This window comes from Arachis hypogaea, chromosome 15 (genome assembly GCF_003086295.3).
Source record: "Arachis hypogaea cultivar Tifrunner chromosome 15, arahy.Tifrunner.gnm2.J5K5, whole genome shotgun sequence".
Taxonomy (NCBI): domain Eukaryota; kingdom Viridiplantae; phylum Streptophyta; class Magnoliopsida; order Fabales; family Fabaceae; genus Arachis; species Arachis hypogaea.
The window spans coordinates 25,705,054-25,711,035 of NC_092050.1; the positions used below are offsets into that span (position 1 = coordinate 25,705,054).

Genomic DNA, 5,982 nt, shown 5'->3' on the forward strand with positions numbered 1-5,982 from the left:
TAAGAAGATCCTTTTCAGTTCTTAACTGAATTCTTGCAGATCTGTGACACTGTTAAGACCAATGGGGTTGATCCCGAAGTCTACAGGCTTATGCTTTTCCCGTTTGCTGTAAGAGACAGAGCTAGAGTATGGTTGGACTCTCAACCTAAAGATAGCCTGAACTCTTGGGATAAGCTGGTCAAGGCTTTCTTAGCCAAGTTCTTTCCTCTTCAAAAGCTTAGTAAGCTTAGAGTGGATGTCCAAACTTTTAGATAGAAGGAAGGTGAATCCCTCTATGAAGCTTGGGAGAGATACAAGAAACTGACCAAAAAGTGTCCTTCTGACATGCTTTCAGAATGGACCATCCTGGATATATTCTATGATGGTCTGTCTGAGCTATCAAAGATGTCACTGGACCACTTTGCAGGTGGATCTATTCACCTAAAGAAAACGCATGCAGAAGCTCAAGAACTCATTGACATGGTTGCAAATAACCAGTTCATATACACCTCTAAAAGGAATCCTGTGAGTAATGGGACGCCTATGAGGAAGGGAGTTCTTGAAATTGATACTCTGAATGCCATATTGGCCCAGAATAAAATATTGACTCAGCAAGTCAATATGATCTCTCAAAGTCTGAATGGATTGAAGGAATCATCCAACATTACTCAAGAGGCATCTTCTGAGGAAGAAGCTTATGATCCTGAGAACCCTGCAATAGCAGAGGTGAATTACATGGGTGAACCCTATGGAAACACCTATAATCCCTCATGGAGAAATCACCCAAATCTCTCATGGAAGGATCAACAAAAGCCTCAACAAGGCTTTAATAATGGTGGAAGAAATAGGTTTAGCAATAGCAAGCCTTTTCCATCATCCACTCAGCAAAAGACAGAGAGTTCTGAGCAGACCCTATCTAGCTTGGCAAACATAGTCTCTGATCTATCTAAGGCCACTCTAAGTTTCATGAATGAAACAAGGTCCTCCATTAGAAATTTGGAAGCACAAGTGGGCCAGCTGAGTAAAAGTATCACTGAAACTCCTCCTAGTACTCTTCCAAGCAATATAGAAGAGAATCCAAAAAGAGAGTGCAAGGCCATTGAATTAACCATAATGGCCGAACCTACAAGGGAGGGAGAGGACGTGAATCCCAGTGAGGAAGACCTCCTGGGACGTCCAGTGATCAATAAGGAGTTTTCCTCTGAGAAACCAAAGGAATCTGAGACTCATCTAGAGACCATAGAGATTCTATTGAACCTCCTTATGCCATTCATGAGCTCTGATGAGTATTCTTCTTTTGAAGAGAATGAAGATGTTACTGAAGAGCAAGTTGCCAAGTACCTTGGTGCAATCATAAAACTGAATGCCAAATTATTTGGTAATGAGACTTGGGAAGATGAACCTCCCTTGCTCATCAATGAACTAAGTGATCTGGATCAACTGAGATTGCCTCAGAAGAAATAGGATCCTGGAAAGTTCTTAATACCTTGTACCATAGGCACCATGACCTTTGAGAAGGCTCTATGTGACCTTGGATCAGGGATAAACCTCATGTCACTGTAATGGAGAAACTGGGAATCTTTGAGGTGCAAGCTGCCAGAATCTCATTAGAGATGGCAGACAACTCAAGAAAATAGGCTTATGGATAAGTAGAGGATGTGCTAGTAAAGGTTGAAGGCCTTTACATCCCTGCTGATTTCATAATCCTGGATACTGGGAAGGATGAGGATGAATCCATCATCCTTGGAAGACCCTTCCTAGCCACAGCAAGAGCTGTGATTGATGTGAACAGAGGAGAATTGATCCTTCAACTAAATGAGGACTACCTTGTATTTGAAACTCAAGGATCTCCTTCTGTAACCATGGAGAGGAAGCATGAAAAGCTTCTCTCACTACAGAGTCAACCAAAGCCCCCACAGTCAAACTCTAAGTTTGGTGTTGGGAGGCCACAACCAAACTCTAAGTTTGGTGTTGAACCCCCACAACCAAACTCTAAGTTTGGTGTTGGGAGGTCCCAACCTTGCTCTGATTATCTGTGAGGCTCCATGAGAGCTCACTGTCAAGCTATTGACATTAAAAAAGTGCTTGTTGGGAGACAACCCAATGTTATTTAATTATTTTTATTTTATTTTCTCTTTGTTATTTCATGTTCTATTAGGTTGATGATCATGTGGAGTCACAAAAACTACTGAAAAATCGAAAATAGAATGAAAAAATAGCATTGAAAATAGCACACCCTGGAGGAAGGACTTACTGGTGTTTAAACGCCAGTAAGGAGCATCTAGCTGGCGTTTAACGCCAGAACAGAGCATGAAACTGGCGTTAAACGCCAGAAACAAGCAGCAGTCTGGCATTTAAACGCCAGGATTGCACCCAGAGGAAAGCTGGCGTTAAACGCCAGAAACATGCTATAGACTGGCGTTGAATGCCCAAAACAAGCAAGGAAGTGGCGTTTAACGCCAGAAACAGGCAGCAGTCTGGCGTTAAACACCAGGATTGCATGTATAGGGCATTTTACACACCTAATTAGAGCTGGGATGTTAAGTCCTTAACCCCACTTGATCTGTGGATCCCACAGGATCCCCTCAGGATCTGTGGACCCCACAGGATCCCCTCAGGACCTATATGTAACACCCTAACTACCAAAGCTCACGCTTCCGGCTGCGTTACTCTGATAGCTCGGACATTACGACGACACTTATACTATTTAATACTAAAATATGAGCCTGTTTAAAACTTTAAAACCGCAATGCCGCTCCCAAAAATACTTTCGTTCGATAACGTACATCCATAAATACCATACAACTTACAAAAACTCATAAAGAGTACATCCACATATATACATACATATATATATATAAGTAATATTACAAACATAATCCAATACAATTCCTATCCCTCTTACAGGTTATATCAAGATAAAGGCGAGGGTACAATAAATCATAACTAAAACAATACAGAGCATCACAACAACAATTAAATAAGCTCTTCGTAGCTTCTGCGCCCATATCCTGAAAGGGGAAAAATGTAGGGGGGTGAGAACATCATCCTCGAAAGGGTTCTCAGTAGAGGGTTTTTGGGAATTACTGTAATAGGATACATGAAGATAAACCGTACCAGTGATTAATAACCTTCTTATGCCTCTTTTCAAAAACACGGTTTTCAATAAAAGTAAAGTAAAAAATCCTTACTGAAAGAGGAACCATTCAATTCTCAAAACTCAAAAGCCTTTCAAAACGGTTTATCTATGCGGGACCAAAATAGCCTTTCATAATTTTATTCCAAACCGGAAACACAAAACCGAAATCAACCATCAGTTCATCTCTTTCCAACCACGGCCCTAGGCCCAAACAATCCAACCAACAACCAGTCACCACAAATCCAACAGAGTCCCAGATGCAAACACAGATAGGAAGTTCAAGCACAAACAAACAGTTATTACAAGTAGAACAGTTAGCAATTAATCACATAGGCAAACCAAGTATAATATGCACACCCAACCAATGTCACACAAATGCATATGATGCATGCCTGTCCCTAGTGGCTGATGATATCATCTGTCGGTTATAAAGCCAACCCGACAAGTCCTGGTAGCTAACCATTGGACTGTCCCTCTGTCGTGCATCCCCAACTCGAGTTATACTCATCATAAACTTGATCATAATCATGATCCATATCCATCACCCTCACTGGTGAATATTTATCCATCACCATCACTGGTGAATATTTATGGGGGCGAGCTCATCCGGGCCTTTCACAGTGCCCGGCCACACTTACGACATAGGGTCAACAGAGTATCAAGTCTCGACCTGGAGCACGTGGTGGCTAGCCACTGCTACTACCCAGGGAAACTCGTATCTCAGATAGTGGAAGTGCAACATTCACATTTATCAATGATTCAGCATAAACATGCATTCAATCTCATCCATGGATCAACATCCATCTCAGCCATCCGGCTCACGGTTCAGTCCAGAACCAGCCAATATTCATATCATACACAGCCATTCCGGCTCACAACAAAACAGCACTTCCACCATTCAACATCATTAAATTCATAAAGTCGGCATTTAAGCCATAAATCATTTCCTCAATTCATTTCACTTTGAAATCGAGTTTCAACTCTTTTCAGCCTTGGCTTTAAAGATCTCATTTCTCAAATCATTTTAGGCTCATAAGCCACTTTTACTCAAGGTAAATTCCCCTTTGAAAACAATGCCACTCTCGGCATCCTCTTTCCAAACTTCCATAACCATGGCAAGTTAAAGATTCTTTTTGGAAACACTCAAAATCATCCATTCAACAATGGGATTTTATAACAAAGTTTCTCGGCAGAGTCCCAAATCTTTAGGGGAGAATAACATATCTCATTTCGCCAAAATCATTTAAAATCATTAAAACATTGGCTTTCTGATTTGAGTAAGAAAATAGGATCTAAGCCAAACCAAGTCACGTAACCTTTACTTCTTTCAAAACCATTTCCTTTACTTAAACAAAACCGGCTTCAATTCCATAATTAAATCTGAAGCGTTTCAAACTGATAAGAGAATCATTTTTGTTGTGTTAAACTAGAGTTCAAAAGATACTTTGAACCTTATTTAAAACGTCAAAATAATGAGACTCATCAATCGAAATCCAATTCCTTTTAAAATCACGAAAACTCTCCCAAGGGACAATCTTTGTGTTTAATAGAGAAAAACATAAACCCGTTTTACCTTTTAAAACAGCCTCAAAGCAAAATTCTCTTTCAAATGACTTGTACCCAAAGACATACTGTTCTTCTTGGAAAATAAGGATAAATCATGATTCTCTTTTCAATAATTCTTTCAAAGCATAACTTCATTGCTTTCTTAATTGTTCTAAGTAAAGGTAATAAAGAAGCCATAATTTCACAATCCTCAAAATAGATAGGAAAGGCATTAAACTCAAAATTCCCCAATTAACATTTCAAATAAGGACTCGGGTTCTATAGAAATTTCGGCAGCACCTCCCCTAAAACTTGGACTTTTGCCACCCGGTTCGGGTCCCAACTAAACCGTTTCTCATTCCTTTTCAACAGCTCAAAACCAGAAATCAATTCAAAAGCAAGCTAAATCCAACAGTCGCCTCAGTGGCATATCTCAAGGAAGCCATTTCAAAAATTAACTCAATATCAACCGATTTAACTCATTTCCAAAGCTTTAAAGAATCGGTTCAGCAATAAATCATTTATCAAAACCAAATCAATTAAAGCAACACAGGCTGAATTTCAAGAGTATTCTATCTTCCACATCATCAAAATAATTGACTCAATTCAAACCAATCCTCAACGGATTAAACTCATTTCAAATCTTTAAAGAATCGACTTCAAACATTACATTTCACAAGCCACACAACAATTCGGCCAAACCAACATCCATAGTCATTCGAGTCAATCAAATAATACATAAGGCAGATACAATCACCAAATACACAATATCTCACATCAGTACCCATATGTAATAATTCCAATAATAAACTATAGTTTTTGGAAAGCGCCCCTACCTCGGCAAGCAAAACTTAACCCAAGCGTGTCAACAGAACTCTTTTTGCTCTGCCCGAAATCACCGGCAATCAGAACCCGACTCGGCTTGCTCTCTCAAAAGCAGAAACAGCTACAAGTGGCATAAGCAAACCGGATTCTAACTCCTAAAACCATTGACATCGCAAATACTTTATTACACGGAACAGAGCACAAACGCAGGGCTTTCGAAAATCGAAATACTCACTGAAATAACAAAACGAAGCAGCCGCAGCTCCCTATCAAACCGGCAGTGGGCTCCGTCAGTAACCCCAAGTGACAATCGCGAGCAAAAACACCGGTGACGGTAACTGTAACAACCACGCGGCGTTAACAACCTTTCCGGAATTCCAACAGAACAGAAACCAAACTCAAAGAACTTACCGGCAGTGGAACACGGTGGCAGTAGGGTCTCAGGTGGCAGAAGCTCAGCCCGGAGCTCCGGCGGTGATCCCGGACGTCGCAGA

At 40.5% G+C, this 5,982-nt stretch overlaps 1 non-coding gene across 1 annotated transcript; it reads right to left on the reverse strand.

The window, feature by feature from the left end:
* Positions 1-222: 222 nt before the first annotated feature.
* Positions 223-330, reverse strand: LOC112752128 (small nucleolar RNA R71). Its single transcript, XR_003176572.1, has one exon. It is a non-coding gene; the product is annotated as a small nucleolar RNA R71 (small nucleolar RNA).
* Positions 331-5,982: the final 5,652 nt, after the last annotated feature.